The sequence below is a fragment of the Pteropus alecto genome, unplaced genomic scaffold, assembly GCF_000325575.1.
Source record: "Pteropus alecto unplaced genomic scaffold, ASM32557v1 scaffold40, whole genome shotgun sequence".
NCBI classification, from domain to species: Eukaryota; Metazoa; Chordata; class Mammalia; order Chiroptera; family Pteropodidae; genus Pteropus; species Pteropus alecto.
This window is the reverse complement of record NW_006431919.1, coordinates 5783910-5804786: the sequence shown is the minus strand read 5'-3', so window position 1 is coordinate 5804786 and position 20877 is coordinate 5783910. Positions and strand designations below refer to the sequence as shown.

The 20877-nt window shown below is 37.2% G+C and overlaps 1 protein-coding gene across 1 annotated transcript in view; it reads right to left on the bottom strand.

Annotated features, from left to right (window-relative positions):
* Positions 1-20877, bottom strand: part of SGCD (sarcoglycan delta) — an 818344-nt gene that overhangs the window by 790061 nt on the left and 7406 nt on the right. The window lies entirely within an intron of this gene.

Sequence of the window (20877 nt, the reverse complement as noted above, 5' to 3'; positions counted from 1 at the left end):
ATGATTTGCTGTGGCCAATGAAACATTAGCAGATATGATGCAAGCAAAGGCTTTCAGTGAGCTTGTGCCGTTTGGCTTGGTTCTTTCGCATTCAAGCGATCTGGCATGAAAAGAGCCTCCTGAGTAGCTGCTGTGTTTTCAGCCTGGGTCCCAGAGTAGACAACTTTGGCATAGATGTGAGCTCAACCTGCAAACTCAGAAAACCCACAGCTTTCCAGCCAAGTCCAACTAAGACCAGCTAAGCCAACTGCTGACCTGCAGAAATGAGTAGCAGGATAAATGCTTGTGAGGTACTACATTTGGGGTGTTTTGTTTCATTTTGTTTTGTTTGTTTTATGGAGCATTTAAGGGACAATAGCTGGCTGCTATGCTATTGAAAGTGGTCTTCTTGCTGTTAATCTTTAATGAGCTTTTTATTCTTCTTAGCTCTTAGAACTCCCTGGAATTATCTTTCTATGTTTCTTATTACTGTCCATTTCCTCACTAGACTTAGCTTTCTGAAAGCTGGGACTTTGCCATTCTTACAGAGAGTATTACATTGCCTGGCATACAATAATTGTTCAAGAAATATTTGCTGAAAAAATGATTACATGATTGGTTAGTCGATTAAAAAATACAAAGTGAAAAATTCGTTTCCCTCCCTGCAGTCTTCCTACCCAAAGGTAACCTCTCTAGCCTAATTTTTATGCATTCTTCTGGGAGAAGAAAAAGCCTGTGTATATGTATAGCACAAGGAAGAGAGAGAAGGGAAGGGGGAAGGGAGGGAGAGAGATGTTTATAGTTTTTATGGGGTTTGCAGGTTGTTTTTGTACCAAAGGGCTAATACTATTCATTATTACCTTTATGTTGTTGTTTGTTGCTGTTGTTGATGTTGTTATTGTAACTTAAAATGTGTATTGGAGACCTTCAAATATCAGCACATCTGTTCATTCATATCAATGGCTCAATAATACCCCGCTCTATGATATGATTTTATTCACCTACTGTCCCTTTGATGGATCCTTAGATTTTTTTTTTTCCAGTTTTGTTTGGTTTTGCTATTAACAAATAATGCCTCTAAGAACAACTTTGTATATTTCCCTTGAACATGGTCCATGACATCACGAATATTCTGAAACTCTTAGCTGGAGAAAAGAACACTCATCTTGCTGGAAGTATCTAACTTTTATGCCCTACCAGTCAAGGAGAGTTTATAAAGCTTAACTCTTTATAGCTTGGTTAATAAAACAATATTATTTTTCATTGCTTAGCTATAACATTATTTTTAGAATACTGAATATAATTTTTTTTTCATCAACTGAAAGTCCCTCTTCCTTTTTACCTACTACTTCAAGATTCTGATAACTCTCCCTCCAAACGTCCAGCCCCCCTGATTGAGAATCACTACCCTAAGACATCAAATTTCACTTTAATTCCTTCAGCCCTGAGATTAGAAGGTCAAAAACTGGGACAAGCTATGATGATTTTAATCCCAGTAACAAGAGTTTAATTGAAGAATTAAATCACAAAACAAACAAACAAAAAGGAACAAGAATCAACTCTACTATTCTAAAAGAAACAGAATGCATCACTCAGTCACAGGAGAGTTCTACTTTCATGACCTCTTCTTCAGCAGCAGTTATCCAAGCCCAGGGTGCTAGCTCAGCTCATCTACCAACAGTGTCTGCAGGGACGTGGAGAAAAGAGAAAGCACAGAGCAACAATGTCTTTTTGATGTTGCTGTGCTCCTGATGACAGGGATCTAATTCACCTACTCAGGATACTCTTGACCCCTAAGTAAAAACACATTGCTGCCGCAAAATTGGAAATATGAGAAATCAAAACTAAGCATTGGGAAAAATTGCTGTAATACAGTGTATTATGATACACAGGTATGTTTCAATAAAGTGATATAGGTGAAAGCAAAGCTTTAGAACCACCCTGAAGATTAAATAAGTGATGGCTGCTATTATGATTACGATATTATTATTATTATCAGAGTGTAATTTCATGAAAATCAGAGTTGTTCTTTTTCCATAATGGTTAGAAGAGAGGTTGGAAAAAACAGAGACATTTTTTGCTGTATTTTTTTTTTTTCACATAGGTAACCTAAACTCCAGATGTAACTTGCATAACATCAGTGCTTGAGCTAGACAGCATTACTTCACAATTGTCAGGCCTCATACTTGTTTTGTTCCTCCCCAAACAAGCGTGAGTGTGCCCAGGAAAGGCATGGGGGTAGTCAGGAAGAGGATGATATAATTGTAAAATGACACTTGGCACAGGCCTCAGAACCAAACATAAGAGACGCACCATCCTAGTTCAGCTTTTTACTAACTGGACTCGCTCGCTTTCTGAGACTCAGATGCCTCATCTGTTAAGTAGGGATACTGATACTTGCCTCTTGGGTTGACAGGAAATTGTTAAGAAAGTAGCACAATGTTTGGCTCATAGTAAGGGCTCGATAATTGGCAGATACGATGATGTTGGAGAAGATGATGGTAAAGATCATGGTAAGGATGATGGTGATGATGATAGTGAGGATGATGGAAACGGCTCATGAGTCAGTTCCCAGAAGGTGTTTTGACTTAAGTAAAATTGATGAAATTTATGTGCAGGGAAAGGACAGGAGTTACCACAATAGAAAAGTTATCTTGGTTCCTGGCAGCAGAGCCAATGGCTTAAAAGCTGTTTGACTCAATGAATTTGATAACAGCTGCGGAGTAATTGATATCAACTAAGATTTGGAGGTCGGTAAAGAGCTAGGAGTTAAAACCAGATGACCTCTCCACTGGGTTCAAGAGAAAATAAGAAAAAAAAAAAAAATAGCATCGGTTAAAGTAGAGCACATCACTAATCAATAATAAATTTGGTCATTTATTTCTTGATGGGGCACATCTCACCATAACTACTCTTGTCATTGAAATACGCACACTGCTAACTTATGGATTCAAAAAAATGTGTCTACTTGCCCTCTTGTATACAAGTGTGTGGATTTCCAGAAAGTCCTAAATAATTAATACATATAAGCGGTTATTCATAACCTGTGAAGAATGTGTTGAATTCTGGAAGGAAGAAGAGAAAATTAAGACAAAAGAAAAATAAATACTAAATAGAGGAGAAAAGAGGCAGGAGACAGGTGAGAAAAAGAGGTGATGTGATTCACTTGTAACACAGTAATGTTCTGTATTACACATTATAAAATATTCATGTCCACCTCTTGGCTATGGTATTGAAAATATTTTCTCAACCAGGGCTAACATCTAAATAGTACAACGCAAACTCAGTACAAGAAAGTTTTGGACAAATCGGTGGCCTCATCGGATCTTGAAAAGTTTTGCAACTAAAGGAAAATATACCGGTTCCACAATGAAATATCACAGTAAGCCGACCACTGTGTTCCCTGTAGACAATGATGGCATAAAATGGAAGGCTATAACCTTCCAGAATGATCATATCCACAGAGAAAGAAAAAAAAAAGGCACAATCAGTCTAAGCTACATAAAATGAGAAAATACGCTTGTAAATTATAGATTTTTGCAAATTTCACTCATGTAATGATAACATTCTCAATGACTTCAATCACTGATAACTTGGATAAAGAAACTGTCCTTCCCCTTGCAATAGCTTAAGGAAATAGTAAAGGCAGGGGTAAGCACACATCTGTAGAGGTGATGAGCAATCAGGGAAGTCATTTTGCCATGAGTGTTATGTCCTGGCTCTACTCGTAACTCAGAACAAAACTAAGCATTATGGGAAACTTCAATTCAAGCTGTTCGCTAATGAGACTGAACAGGCTGAATTAGGAGCAGACACACACCAGACCAGAGCTGGATGGACTCTAGAGGTCATGCAAGTCCACACAGTGAATATGAGAGCCTGAAAAGAACTCTGATCCTGAAGAAGACCCCCTACAAGCTATACAACCTGGGGCATGTTCCTTATACCTCTTAGTGTCAACCACAAGAAACAAAAGGCGAGACAGGAGAGAGGAGTATTTGGGTGTTTGTGCTTTGCTCTCAGAGACGCTTGGGTTCGCCACCCAGCTCTGCTGCTTAGTAACTCTTTGTGGCTGAGCAAGTCATTTAAGCTCTCAAGGCTCAGCATTTCCATTTCCAAGGATAATATCACCAGCCTCACTGACAGTTAACATTAAACGAGGTGATATGTGCAAAACCTTTGGCATGTATCTGGAGCATATGAAAATGAATAAAATATTGCTTAATTAGTAGGGTCATTGCAAGAATTAAATAAGTTATAATATATGACACATATATCTCCCAGCCCACAAGGTCACTACCATCCTGCTCAGAAATTGAGTCGAATACCCAACCCCAAGGCAGGAGCCCCTGTGAGGAGCTAAGGACCAGCTTCCTGACTCTCTCTGCAGACAGCCTTCCATCCCAGCCTGTGGTCCACGGCTGACAGACAGCTCTGGTGTCAAGAACCTCTTACTGTAAAGAGTGATTGACAAAAGACACACACATCCAGCTTTGGCATCTATCCCAGAAACCTGAGATATAACCAAGGTCTGAGATGCTCTGAGAAAGGGCCAGTTCGATGCTAAACTCGTGTTATCTCTATGGTTGACATTTCCCCATACCAGTGTGTACAATTCCTGCCGATCTCAGCTAGGCTTTCAGACTTACCATTTGAGGTGAAGGTCAACGTCATGCCTTGGACAGCTTCTCAAGGAAGTGGTTCATATTAATGAATCATAGCTAAAAACATGCTCTGCATTTCTCATAAACCAGTTATGTTTTTATACCAATTCTAGTCACATATAATATTTTTATATCAATTTTAGTCATGTATAATTGCAACTATGGCTGGGTAACAATGATAAAAACAATAACTAATGCTTACAAAATGGTTAACTATGTGCCAGGTGCTGTGCTAAGCACTTTGCAAACATAATTGCACTCAATCCCCACAGCAACTCGGGGGCAGCTGTTGAAGGCAGCCAGGTTCTCTTTCATTGGCCAATAACTCAACAATTTGGGGGGGTGGGGGGTGGGGGCTGGAGGAAAATAGGGGGCATGGCAAGAGAAGGAAAGATCAACCTGTGCAATAAGATTGCTATTCAGCAACGAGAAATACATCTTATTATAAGTGCAGCGTAAACTCCTCAAAGCCCCGCCCCGCCACCACCTTTTTTGCATTTCCAAGTAACTTTCACGTGTGTCTAAAACATGTTCTGGGATTAGGCACCCTACATTTCTCAGGAAAGTCCTGCAACCCGCTCACACTTCTACACACTGATCTAAGATTGATCAGGGTTATTTTCCTTAAGTGAGATCAACTTCCCTATCATTACTACTCCCATTTTATAGATAACAAAACTGAGGCAGTTAAGTTCACAAGGTCATGCAACAGGTCATTGCCAGAAGGAGCACCTGAACCTAGGTGTAGTTGACTCTAGAGTTCAAGCTCTTTACTATTATATACGCACTTTTTAAACTAATAAATCGGACAAAGCTATCAATATCAGCTAGATGACAAAAGGTATTCCTAATTTTAAATCACTGAATTGTAGTTCTATTGGTTCTTTTTCCCCTATGACATTGAGGAGGAAAAAGACAAAAACCATTCATGTAGTTAACCACCATCAGCTGCACAACTATTACATACTCAGCACTCTGCTTATATCAATACCACAAACATTAACAAATTGAGTGTCAGCTCCTGAGTAAATTCACAGTTTAGAGGTGAAGAAATCTCTGTAAAAAAAAAAGAATTGTGAAAATGGAATAAGTGTGTTCTCAGAAATATTGTCATGGTTACAAAAACACAGAATGATCTGACCTACCCCATGGACACACCTAGAAACTCATGAGGAAAAGAAAAAAAGTACAGTGCAATTCTTCCCATAAAAAAAAAAAAGAATCCTAAGAAAGAATCCTTTTTAATTTACTCTTCACTACATATAAGACAGAATATCCTCAGCTATAAACAATGAGCTGGATGATGTTCTGATTCACAGTGAAGAGCCAAGTATGTTTCCCCTACAAAGTAAATGACTCCATAATAAATTACTTTATTGTGTTAGATTTGAGAGGTCTCATAGCATAGGTCACAGAATAGTACAAATAGAAACAAAATTAAACATTGAGTCCTAGGTTATAAGAATGTTATTTTCATGGTTTATGTGAATCAGCCCAGGTAGGGTACAGTAAGTCAGTAATCTTTCTGTTTTAATAAATGTGTTTACCAACTGAAAGAAAGCAGCTTAATTCAATGTCTCATAGAGCACTCAATTTTGCTAAATTAAAGTTAATAACATTTTGATAACATCTCATGGTGAATAACAAAGAAAATGTGCCATGTGGTGTGGAAACATAGCGACAGGGGCCTCCTGCACCCCGGCAGTCTCTTGACTTGAAGAGACAAAGGTTAATTTGCGGTCTCGTCACAATTCAGAAGTAGGCAGCTGAATGTCACCCACTTCTCTGGATTCTACCCAGCTTTTGTGGCTGCAAAACTGGACAGAGTTTAAGCCAAAAATTGTATCTAGAAAGACATCATATAAAAAGTTGAGAGAATTACAAGTAGAGGTTAGAAACAATTACAAATGTATAAATGGTCACCAGACAACTCCGCAGCTACTACTAAGCATAAAATTAAGCCTTATGAAGTAAAATGCATAACTTCCAGTTATATGTTTAGACTAGAAAAACTACTTTCTTCTCTCCTGTCTGTTGAAAAAAATAAATAGGGCTCATTAGTGAACTAAGTTTTTTAACACCATGAAGTGGTTTAAAATAGCATGTTTAATGTTCTGCTTTATAATCGATCCATAACGTATTGCTGCCAACCAGCACTATACAATGTAATGTAATTACGGGCATAATTGTTGTATGGTTCTCAGGGACTCCATTCGGACTAATGTCATCTCCATTCTCCTACTCCTTCATGCTGCTGATGGCAAGCAGGGATCTTCGTCCTTTGTGCATCTGTGTCATGACTCTGTTACTCTTGCCCTTTTAATCAGTCCTCTCTTTCTGCAGTGAATGTCAGAAATTATAGGGCAGGCTATTCATGCCCAGCTTGGTTATTCATGCCCAGCTTGCTCTCTGAAGCCAAACTCACTTTTAATTGTAGTCCCTCTTACTCCCACATCTCTCCATTTACTAAATAGTCTCATGCCCATTATCTTGTTCGGTTTTCATAATATCTCCATGCGAGAGAGAGAGGGCAGGAGTTACTATTCTCAGTTTATAGATGAGGAAACAGAGGATCAAAGAAGCACTCAGGGTCACAGGTCCCCACCAGGTCAAGAGCGAACTCAGGACTTCAAATGCTAGTTCAGGGCCTTTCCCAGAATATGTTGCTGGCTTCCCAATTCTGGAAGGATTTTCCCCTGGTAGTTCTTACTGGTTTGCAAATTCAAAAGGAGTCAATAAGTAAGATCCATGAGCAAGTCAAGCCAGTGCAAGACAAAAGGGGATGATGGGGATGATGGCAAAGTGGTAGGTGTTTGGGGGGAATTCTGCCTAAAAACGTCGATTCAAAACAATTTTAAATGTGACATGGGCCAAAAAGCACACATTTGGGGATGGGTGGGGGTGGCAATAAATTTGGATGCTGGGCTAGCAGTGGCGACTCCTGCATTATACATATCTGTCAATGCATATCTAAGGAATAACAGAACTCCTACACACAGAGGCACACCTGGGAACCATATCCCTCCATGACTAAGAAATGAGTTCACAAAGGGAAACATGGTTCTCAGTCTTGAGGGCCTCTAATGATCCCCTCGGTGAAGGCTCTTATCAATTCACACTCTCAAACCAAATTAGGCAGGCTTTCTGGTAGGTTCCCATAGCCCTTTGTACCCGTCGTAATGAGAAAGAACTGTGGGTGCAATACAAGAAAAATCATTTGTTTGTGTCGCAATTTCACTCCTACACTCTGACTTCCTTCCACTAGCGTAACACCTGATCCTATTCAGCACTCAATAAATGTTTAACCACCAACTACAGATGTTTCGATAAAACCCATGTACTTTGATGGCAAACAAACAAACAAACAAACAAAGAGATCTAGTTGAGATGAGACAGTCTCTAACTGTACGGCAAGCACTTACACTTGGGTCTTCAAGAGACAGCAAAGGCCTGCGATTAACAGTGCAGAATTTAGATGCCAAGTAACCTGAATGCAAAGTACGGCACCACTACCAACGTGCTGTGCAATCTTTAATCAAAGACTAAAATGCTCTGTGCCTCATTTTCTTCTTCCATAAGAAAGGAATAATAATATCCACCTTACATATAATATATATATGTAAGGATTAAATGTGAAGAACATAAGTACTCCCTGATAGTCTCAAATTAAATCATTCAACAAATATTGATAGGGGGTCTGATATCACAGGGCATCTACTAAGTGCTGGAGATAAAGACCTAGTCCTTGACCTCAAGAAACTTTTATTCTAGCAGACAAGTATAAATCGATTTAATAACCACAAAAATCAATATAAAATTATAATTGTACTGTTTTGAAGTAGACATGTATGGTACCATGGTACTATGAGGTAAGGGGTGGGGGAATCAGACTTAGCAGGGGACACAGGGATCGGAAAAAAAGGGAAGCAGCTGGAGAGGAGGACAGGTCTGAAAAAAGAGTTAAGTATAATCTAGCTAGAAACAAGAGAAAAATCTCGGAGCAGTAAGACTGGCTTGAGTGTCTCATGGGGAAAGACACAGTGCGGCAGAGCAGGACACATGCAGGAAATCATAAGAAAGGCGGAATGCCTTTAGTGTTGACAGTTACGGGGAGCATGACTAACCAGGCTGAGGAGGCAGGGGCCACGGCACGCAGAAACATCTAGACCATATTCTAAGAGCAACGGAGAGCCTTTGCAGGGCTTTCGTGTGGACTGATCAGACCACATTTGCTTTTTAAACATCATTCCATCTGCACGCCATAAGGAGAACAGGGCAATGCAGGGGGTAGTTAAATGGATATTTTGCTCCACCAGATAAGATTCAAATGGTTATTTAAGCCATAGTTTTGGCAATGAGATGGAGCTAAGTGGAAGATAGTGCTTAGTACATATTAGAGAAATAATCGTTGTTATTATTATTATTGTTACAGATATTACATTCATTATCTCGTTTAATCCTCATAAAATCTCAGTGAGGTAGGCCATTAGTCTCATTAAGCATATAGAAAATGATGTCTTGGAGACATCATGTGATTTGCCCAGGGTCAAATGGCTAACCAAGGGTTTGACTTCAAAGTACTCTGCATTATTCCAAATTGCCTTTGGGCAATAGGGCTACAAAATAAAGTTAATAATTCTTTAAAAAGATGGCACCAATTGAGTTAAAAAATGTAACATGAAAAAGGTTTGAACCTTGGCTCTTGTTTGAGCAAAAGAATGCTTTTTTTTTTTTTTTTAATTTTGGAATCTTGATATTAAATCTGTCTCACAAATAAATGCAGTCATTTCAAAGTATCTTTGAAAAAGAGACTGTCAGGTGCTCAAATACATAGACCAAAAAGTATAAAAAACATGCACTCGTATCCACTGATAATCTGTCAAACTCAAAAAAGTAGAACTCCTGTTTGGCAAATATGCTTACTATGCACTTCTCTAAAACAATGCCCTATAATAGTCTCGTATCACCATCATCATTATTTAATTTTGTGTGCATTTAATCAAAATATTTTGTACTTCTATTTATATACATAGGTGCTAAACAGATCTAAAATTAACAAAGAATCACATTTGGTTAAAATCTTAAATATAGTACCTCAGAGGTTTTGTAATTATTTTAAGGAGGTGTACTCATCTCATCTAAATTTCTTATACTGTCCACAAGACCACTACCATTCTTCCCTTTACCCCAAGGGTTACATATCCAAATGCTTGCAGATGCCAGGCTTGAACAGCAAATGTATACAGCAGCCTGGAGGAGTATGGGCTGATATGGACTGGTGAGCACACGCCCTGCTTAAAGGCAATCGGGTTTCACTCAAACACACCTACACTCAAAAGATTCACATGTTATTTGCCAAGGCCAGAATTACCCGCCACAAGCCCCTCAGTGTTTGCTATTACATAGAGAAAGATCCCTAACTGTTCACAAATTATTAAGTGCACTATATTTTTAAAATCTATTTTATAATGTAAAGTATGAAGTTTTTTAAGGTTCTGATTCTTCAAGAAAACTGTCATTTTAAGATGCTATTCTAATATAGATTAAAAAGAGAATCTTTAGAGAAATATGGTTTTTATACTCAAATTAAAAAAGACAAATACAAGTTATGTTTTTCCTCCCAAATTGAATGCAGCCTTTCAAGCATCTCTTCAGGGTGGCCTCCTTTTATAATCTATAAAATATAGCAAAATTATATGTGGAATATGCCAGCTCTGGTCTCTGTTTTAATAAACTCTCTGCCCTGTGGGGGACAAGATGCAAAGGAAGGAGTAATGCATTAACTTTCCATATATTCTTAGAACGATCCTCCCACAACGAAACTATTATTTATCTAAATCATGTAAAAATATCTTTCCTATTTTTGGCACATCTGTACATTCATTTTGAAGGCATTTGATTAAAACAAAGTTGTTATAAGTGCCCAGATTCTAATGGTAACAATTATGGCTTGCTTCATAACTTGCTTTTTAGGTTCCTCTTCTCCATCTCAAAATCAGTTTAAAAGTTGAAATAATTTTAGAACCTTTAAGTGAAATGTGTTATGTCACTCACATCGACAAGAATGAATCAATATCAGAAAGTAGTGATAACTCCAGTCATTAAGGGTTCAACAAAAACAATTCATGCTAAGCTCACTAAATTTTAAATAAGCTTACTAGTCTTGCAGAAAGATAGAATTTCATAATTGTGGAATATATCGTTTTGGTAAAGAATCTGCCAGCATATTTCTTGATAAACTTATGTACAAGATGGAAAAAAATGAAAAAGATGACAATAAGATTACGATAATAAATGCATCCCAGGTCGGGTCACCATATATGAAGTTCAATTCATTATTGATACAAAACTGGAGAAGTTAAAAGAATGAAAGCATCTCTTGGAGTGTGCCCAAGGCTCCATCTGTTTTACTGCATCCCCCTTTTCTGTGTCCCCCTTAAGTATCTTTTAATCAAAAACCAGGGAAAAAAAATCCTAGAAGTCAGTTGTGTTTGTCAAGTGTGTTAGTGTCACAAGTTTAATATACTGACTGATATTCTTGAGTTTCAAAATGATCTAACTATTGTGCCAATACCACAAATAAATGCTTGACAAAGATAAACATGAATTTCCACATTTGGGATCAAAATTAAATCCACTGCATAACCATAAAAGGAGAAATAATTTGACAATTTGTCAGAAGAATAAAGGATTATACCCTGATTCCAGGTTCATCTCACACTGCAGGAGGAAAAGTAGCATAAGAGAGAAGCCACAGCATATGTTTTAGTGCTTGAAACTCTCCAGATTCTGATGTTTGCAAGCTCTGTGATGTCAGAATTTAACCCAAGTCTTAGTTTCCTCCTCCAAAAAATGGCAATGATAATTACCTCTTAAAGAGTAATAAGGACTAAAAATATATTAAACATAATAATTGGTAATAATAATGATAGTAACATAATTTTGTTTTGAATTAACTGCTAATACTATGCTAAGTATCCTACATGCATTATCATGTTCATTTGAATTCTATTATGGTGTTTGGTATAAAGTAGGTTTCCAATAAACCATGGTTTTCATCATTAACTAGCTGGCCTTCTAGAATTATCTAGGAAGATCATTTATAAGCATTTAATCAAAACATCCCACAGTTCCTTACTCTGGACTCCAGACTCCTGATTCTAGAATCTATTGCATGCCACACAGACTTCTGCCCTGGGAAGAGCCAGTTCTCTCACGAGTCACATCTATAATTCATGAATCTTTTAAAGTGGGCTCTTCTTAAGAACAGCTACTTGTTTTCTCCATTCTGCAAGTCTCAAAAACTATGGCAAGTCTTTCTCATGACCTTTATCAGCTTGGGATACTTTGAAGATGAATTTAACAATTGTGACATAGACTACATTTTGTGTCACATTATTCCAAACACAGCTTTAAAATGTGTTGAAATTCTATCTACCTGATTTTGAATGATGTTGTAACAGTAAGTCAAATTGAATCATCATGTTGCATTCACCTGAAACTAAAATAATATTATATATCAACTATATCTCAATAAATTTAAAAAATTTTTTTATTTCTTCAATGAGATGCTATTACAGAATATTATGGGTTACTCTAGGAGAAATCTAACAGATTTAGAGAACATCCAGAAGAAGGTAGTTGGGATTATAAAGGCTGTAAAAACCATGCATTAGGATTAATGGTTGAAAGACTATGAATATTTAACATGTAAAGAATATTGAAGGGGAGGGGTGAGAAAAAAATGCTCTCTTGAAATGTCTGAAAGGATTCCAACTGTGGAATCATGAAGAGCTACAGGATGTAAGCAAGATAAAGGAGCTCGGAATAAGTAACCTAAAAGCAATGAGATGCCAACAATGGAACCAAATTAAGTTACAGAAAGTTCTACATCACTGAAACTGTTTAAGCAAAAATCAAACTATCAGATTCTAGGACTGTTATAGAAGAAATGCCTCTGACCCGCAATGTAATTTCAGATCACAGGTCTCAAACTAATGCCTCACAAACAAATCAAATATGTTAAATTTGGCCCTCCGTAGCATTTTCCTTCTAAGTTGTGTGAATATTTTCACCTTTGAAAGTTATCACTAAACCTCTGTATTTTCAGTTTCCCTTATAAATCAGAAGATATGGCAGCACTCACAGTCATATGGAGACAATCAGCTGGAGTCAGATTTAGAAAGTCTACCACACTCTACGGCTGGCACCACTTGTTTTCCTATTTCCTTGGGACTCTCGAATTAAACAATCCCTGGAGTTTCCATAACCATCAAGACTCCCTAACCCAAATGGGAAGAACTCTGGATTTTGAGGCAGAAGAAGGTCCGTGTATGAGTCCAACTTGCTTGAGTTTGTGTCCTTGGACAAGGTGCTTCACATCTCCAGTTCTCTTTTTTCTAAGAAAGAAACATTTTTTTTTCTAATCATCTTATAGTGTTTCAGTTAAGGATGATGTGAAATAATTTCTGCAAACAAAGTTGATACACTTGCAAAATTAAGATATTATCACCTAACAGACAGGACGTTTCATTTTTTCATTCTAAGGACAAAATGATATGGCTTCAAATATTTTCTTAAAATAAAAACAGATTTGACAAGTATTTGAAATACCTATATTTTAAAAGGGCATAGATTAAATTTCTATAGACCTGATGAAAATAATAAGAATCCAAGACCTTTATCTCTGAGTTGAATCAAGTTTATTAATGTAACATATTTTATATCTACTTTATAACACTTCACCTACAAGAAAAAGCCCAACAATTTGGCATTTTTTTTTTAATGAAACTAATATATATGGGAAAGGAAGGTAGGACACTGTGGCAATTTTCAGAAATTTTAAGTTTCAAGATACAGAGAAAATAACACCACTCCTGAATGACTCACCCTAATTGCTGTATACATCATATGCATTGGATAATTACAAAACTCTCCATTTTCTTACATCTGACTAGAGATATGGGTTGTCAAAGAACCACTGGAGTGAGGACAGTTGAAGAAGTAAGTTGAGCCACAGAGTTCGAATATAGCAGTTAGAGTGTTAGATGCTTGAAATTCAGGTCATGGACATTGCAGAGGACGAGATGCAGTGGTTCAAAGTGTGGTCTTCAGATCAGCAGCATCAGCATCACTCTGAACTTGTTAGAAATACAAATTTTCTCCCCCTGCCCTCCAGTTCAGAACTCTGGCAGTAGGACCCAGTAATATGTATTTTAAAAAGTCTTTAAGGTGATTCTGATGCATGCCAAAATTTGAAAACCATAAGCCTAGGGTATGTCTAGGATAGTAGTCAGATTGGGTAGGATGGGTAACAAGATCATTGAAAGAGGAGAATCCCAGGAAGTGACCAGGATATTGGGAAAATTATCTACATAGATTATAATAATCAAGAATTATGACCAGAATAGTTTCAGGGGAAGAAAGAGAGCCAACGAGGAGCTACAGCTTCAAGAATTTTGGAGTTTGTTGGTGACCAAAACAAGGGAGGGTAGCTGGTAATATAGTTGGATGGATCAAACGTCAAATCAAACAGCATATGGAAGGGCCCTGTGGCTGAAAGGAACAAGAGACATAAAAACAAAGGTTGGCATGACCTGTGAGTGTGGAGAGTGATGTGAGATAAGGTAGAGAGGTGGGGAAAGGATATGATCCTTACCCTAAGGCCAAATAAAAATAACAGGGTAGTTTTAAGGTGGACAAAAGTGCCAGGATCAGATTTACCTTTTTCAAAGGTTCTTCTGGCAGCCATGTGGAGACAGAGACTAATGGCCAGACTCTAAAGTTGCTCAGGAATGTAGGACTCTAGTTGATTAGAGATAAGCTGAAATATTTAGAAATGTCAAGAATAATTCCAAGTTTCTGGTTTGCACAACTGGTGCCATTTTATCGAGAGAGAGAAGTGGAGAGTAGTATCAGTAAGCTAGGGGGAAACTCTAAAACTTCTGATAAGAATTATCTTATTATAATCTTATAACATGAAATATGGTAAGTGCTATAATTCAACTATAATTATCTTACGTTAATGGTAGGCTGTGAAGCCAGGATGCTAAAGTTCAAATCCCAGCTCCACTTTGTAGCTGTCAACTCCTGAGAAATAGTTAACCATCTCATCTTTAAAATAGAAATAATAACACTTACTCCATAAGTGAGAATAAAAAGTCCTTACCCTCCAAGAAAAAGACTGATTGTTCTGCAGCCATTGTCACAAAGAACTTGTTTTAAACCCATACAAATCCATCAATGGTGATTTTCCACCAGTACACAAACTTCTAAAAGCCAGGTAATCAGTGAGAGTCCCTCTTTCTGAAAGTCAGCCAGTCAATTCTAGTAATGACACCTCCACAGGTTAAGGGCAGCCAAGTCCCTAAAGTCTCTGCTTTGGAAAGTCAGGCATCCCAGAAACCCAGTTACCATACCCCTTTCCTCTTCCATCCCCTTGCCTGCCTCCCCCTCAAAAAAAAAAAAAAAAAAACCCTGTTCTAGACTACCCTGAACTTTCTTTACATTTCTTGCCTTTAAAAACAAAAATAAATAAAAAAAAATATGTGTGTGTATTTATACATATATACACACACATCAGTATAAAAAAATTGTTGCTTACTTTTGAAAATGCAAAAATGTTGTTATAGAAAGTATCATACCAAAAATAATCTAATTATTTAACATTTTAAAATTCATCTCTAGGTTAGTGTGTATAGTCATAACTCACTCATTTTCTCAGCCTACTGTCAATATTAATTGTGTTTCCTTTAGAGGTAATCTGCTTTTGCTCTCCAGCTGTTTCTGAGACCTCTTTATGTTTTGTATATTCAATTTCACTACAACGTGTCTAGGTGTAGATATCCTGTTTGTACTTCTTATACCTATGAATTTACATCATTAATCAGTTTTAGAAATTTCTCAGACATTGTCTTTTTAAATGTTCTATGTCCTTCATTTATTCCCTTTTGGGGACTCTGATTAAACATGTAACAAGCTTTTTCAATTTATCCCTCATATCTCTTCATTTCTTTCTCATATTTTTTATATCCTGTCTCTCTGTATTGAATCTGGGGTAATATTTTGAAATCCATCTTCCTTGAACTTCAGCTGTGTCTATGATGCTAATTTATCCACTCATTAGGGAGTTTATTCTATCAATTCTTTTTTTAAGTTCTATTTAGTTTTTCATAAAAATGTCCTAATCATTTCTTAGTCTTTTGGTGCATGCTCATATTTTAAATAATTGCCTTTTATTCCTTTAAAGATTTATAGCTAATAATTTTATATTCTATATGTGATAATTCCAATATCTGAAAATTTCAGGCATTTAAGTCTGTTTCCTGTTTTATTTTGTTTTTTCTTTCTGATATCTCTGACTGATAATGGCTGGTTTTCTTGCGTATTTTTATCATCTTTGATTACTGGAGCATTTGTTTATCTTCACCGGCAGAATTCCTATAGTCCCAAAAAAAGGTATGCTTTCCTCTAAAGATGAATTGTGGTTGCTTTTACTGGAAGCCAAGGGAGGCTAGCCAGCCTAGGACCACTTGGACTCCCTTCCAGGTCCTAAGATGCAGGAGTCCGGCTTCCTTACCTTTTGGCTTGCAACTGGCTCACTCAAGGTTGATTCTCAGATACAGAGCTTCATGGGTATTTGCACCATTACAATTTTGGTCTTTCTCACTTCTGTTTCAGTTTAAGCTTTGTTTTTGTCACTTCTGTTTCAGTTTAAGCTTTGTTTTTGTTTTCTTTGCTGGGGGAGGGCAGTGGTTGGGTACATGGAGGTCTGAAGATTTCCTTTACTTGCTCCAAGCCTAGCAATGCATGGAAACAGAGGTTAATCCATGATCTAAGTGCTTTCTAGAACATAGGCATTTTTGGGTAGTCCACCAAGTGGAAGTATAAACAATAGAGCATGGTCGATGTAATCAGGATCATATAAAACTGTTCACCAACCTATGACATGTTGGAAATGTCAGCCAATTATGTTGTTCCTAGCTGATCAATTTCTTCTCTGAATCCTAGTGGATTCATTGTCTATAGCATCCAGTTTAAGTCTTAATTACATGTAACAGTTTATGACTCTCCATGTGCTCTGGTAAATACATGCTGTCTCTAGGTTTTCCAAGGACAGAAAGCATTGTCTCTATTTGTCTTCTAGTCTCCCAAGACCCCAAGCGCAAAAGGTCCTTGATTAAAATATAATTGTTGGTAATTTCATTGTGTAAAAAAAAGTCCATACAATTGAATTAAAAATAGAGTTCTTGAAAACAAGCCCAAAAGAGATATCATTATAGATCTTCTCTTTTCCAAAATAATTCATCCATTTATCACAAGTAAAATCAATGATGAGAAATATAAATACTCAACATCCTTCTCAAGACTACAATTTAAGCTTTTTTGCAAAACTTTCAGGAGGAAGTAGGGGAGAAATGCTATCATCACTGCCATGAAGGAAGAAAAACTTTTAATTTTGCATATAACAAACTGTATTCTTTCTGTATGAATCTCCCTTTCTATCACATTCTTTAACAAGAGATGGGAACCAGAAATATATTTTTTCGTCCAGGTTTCAAAACCAAAACAGTCCTAATGATACAAGTACTATCCCTTAGTGAATAAAATTATGGAGAGTCTAGCTACTCAGGACCAATTTGTAATCAGAGCATCAAGCCATACTGTACGAAAATGTCAGTCCTTACACAGCCTTGATGAGCTCAGATTGAACGCACGGGCCAGTTTATCGTATTATCCCAACTGCCCTCTTTTAAAGCCGGCAGGCCCAATTTAAGTACAAAAAGGATTTCAGTTTAAGTGATTCTGCATCTGAAAAAGAACCACCCAGACTGCAAATGTTTTTCATTGCTATATTTTTTTCTTAACAGCAATAAATGCATTCAATATAAATATTTTCTCAAAATTAGGCAATCCCAGATTTATTTCTCCTCACTAGGATGTGTAAAAATAAAAATCTTTTTATGAGTTCAGAAATGTTTTTGTTGCTAAAAATATGTCATTCAATAAAAATGTATTAATACATTTCAAGCACTTTGATACAGTCTCCCTTTATTTCTCTCTTTGAGCTAGTAGAAGTAGTACTGGGACAATCACACCAAAAGCTTCATTAAAGTAGGGTAAGGAGGACAGAATTATTGGCTTCAGTTCTCTGTGCTGCCTAATTCTACCTCCTTCAAAACAATTGGTTTTCAAACCCTCCCCACCAAAACACACACACACTTTTAGAATTTTGTTCACTGCTCAAAGAAAGAATAGACCCATCAACCAAGAATCCTATACCCAGAAAAGCTATATACAAATACAGGAGATAAAGACAGTCCAGGTGCACGTGCACATGCGCGCGCGTGCATACACACACACACACACACACACACACACACACACACACAACAAAAACAAACAAACAAAAGAACAGTATATCTTTGAATATTAAGTAAGATTTCTCTTTTTCTTTGGCTGGTATGTATTTCCCAGCTGATAACTTGATAACTTAAAACTTAAGCTTCTTTAAGAAATTTCACACAGTTCTCTGACCATCCATCAGGATGGAGCTGCCTCAGTCTGTTCCATTATTTTCATACTAGCAAACTAGTTAGTTCATTTCCTAATTCATTCATTTAAAGCATATGCTCTTGAACAGTTGTTGAACTGAAGCTAGTTCAACAATTAGAATGAAGCAAAGACTATTCAATTGAAACAACTAAACAACTGTTTACTGAGTATATGTCAATGCTTCCTTCCAATTCACTGGGATTATGTGCAAGAGAATCTCACTGAAAAATCCTGAACTCTGTAAAGAAAACTAACTCTATTTGCTTATAATTTAGAAACAGCCATACAGCTTTATTTAAATGTTCTACAGAACCCTGGCTGAGGCAGCTTAGATGGGATATTTTATTTTTATTACATGACTATACATTGGCCTGAAAGCAGCTCTTGCCTAGGAAACAACACATGCTACTGTTTTCCTCTACTTCAAGCACCACAAGCTGCCTTGCTGCTTCTCATGAAATTCGCAGTCCCACCTGAGGGCCTTTGTAATTGCTTTCCCTTCTGTAAGGAACAATCTTTAGGCAGATAGACCCAAGAACACACAATTGTTTATCATTCTTGACCTGCTTTGGGTAAGTAAATCCTATCTCCATATTCTTCAAGAACAGGAAAGATTGCCCTTACTTGCCCCTTGTTATTTCCAGGATCTTAAAGACAAAAGGTCCTTGACAAATAATTGTGGGTACCTTCATGGAATGAAAAAAGTTCATACAGCATTAAACTGAACTATTGAAAACATGCACAAATTCAACTCAATTCAGTGAGGACTTCCTGGGCCCCACTTTTCTAAAAGGTTAGTTCCAGAGTTTAGGTTCTTGATCACTACACTTTTCCACAGGTAAATAAACCCCAGCACATCCAAATAATGGCACATTATGCAGCTCAGAAAAATAAAGAGGCAACTTGATGTAAACTTATGTTAACTACTCATTAGATGTGCCATTTAAATTTTGAAAAACAAGGTATATCATATGCAGTCATTATGTGAAAGAGGAAGAAATGTGTGCCTGGCAACAAACACGGCTGTGCTAGCTAAGGGGGCACTGGAGACATGGGATCGGAGATGGGAGAATGCTTGCTTTTTATCAGTTTGTCTTGTTTAGCTTTTTACCATTTATATGTGTTACGAAATAAATCAAAATCTACCATTTTTAAAAATATTCTGCCCCCAAACTCAGTGGTCATTGGAAGTTCCAGAAAGAGTTCTTTGTACACCAAGTGTGGCAAAACCAGGCTCCTATCTGGTGCTGTGTTGATGCCTTAAACATAAGAGCGATGCCCCTTGGGCTGTAGAAGGGGAGCGGTAGAAAGAAATTCCTAGAGCGTATTATCCATAGCTAATGGTAAATACTATTTTTTAAAATTTTTGTTTCATTCTTTGTGTGAATATGTTGTATCTCTAGGTGGACATGTGTACAGTGGGTAATAGAATACAGTAGAATAGGAAATATCAGTAAAAGATCTAGAGTAAAAGTATTATTTAAAAAAAAAAACACCTCTAGTTGTGTGTGTGCACATGTACTAGGTAAGGATGTAAAATACATTTCTTAATGTACGCTATAGCAACTCGAAAACCACAGGACAAGATATTCTCTAAGTTTGAAGTTTTATAAGTCAATAGGAGTCAGTATCACCTAGTAAAATTTGAAAATAAGGAAAGTCTGGGTTGAAAGCCCTGCTCTGCCCCATACAGCAATGAAGATTCAGTGCATGTTAACTCTCCAGAATTTAGTTTCTTGGTTTTTTCTAAAAATCCACTTGGAGACGTGGAAAGAGATGTCACATTTCCTCTTGACCTGTTGCATTGCTCCTCAATATTTTCCTGTATAAGCAAGCACCTTTTTTTTTTCCACTTTTTAGCAAATTTGTCATCTCTATGGTAATACCATAATTCCTCAATCCATAACTATGGTATTGGGTTATTGGGCATATGAAATGAGAAAATACATATAAAGAACTTGGCACACAGTAAGTCCTCCATAAATGGCAATATTAATAGTAGCAGTAGTAGCAGAGGGCAGTATGGTGGTGGTGGTGGTAGAGCTGACAGAATTACCCTTGATGTCAGTCTGTCACAATGCCTCCACAAAGTGAGTAGTATGGGGTAAGATTTCAGGTATGGACAGCTAAAGTAGCTAAACGATATCCTACTTGGGAAGTGTTGCATTTTAATAGAGAACCATAGAATATATCATGTTATTTGAAGCCCAAAGGAAATATTCTTTAATGGAGGAATTTTAGGCACCCAGATGAGCCAGGGAAGAGAACAATGTGTTCCTGTGGTAGCGGTAAAAAGAGAGGTGTCTCTCCCTTGCACCCAACCCTTAAATACCAAATCAAAAACAGCACCAATAATCTCCGTCTGATTATGGTTGAAAGACGAAGAGGATTCCTATCTGTGCCTTCTTTTCTTGAATAATCACAGTCTTGTTACTTTGGGCTGGTTTCACAAGCCTTTGGGATGCAGGGAAGGATGCAGGGATATTTCTGCTGCCTTGTCAGCACTGATTATAATGTTTGCAAAGGATCATCCACAATATATCACACCACTGATCCGTGTCTCACTGTCTCCATAATACTGACACCATGTGACCAAAAAAAAAAAATCTAGGTGTTAACAACATTAGAGTACTCTGCACACATTTCTGTGACTGAGGATGCATTTAGGCTGGTCCATGTA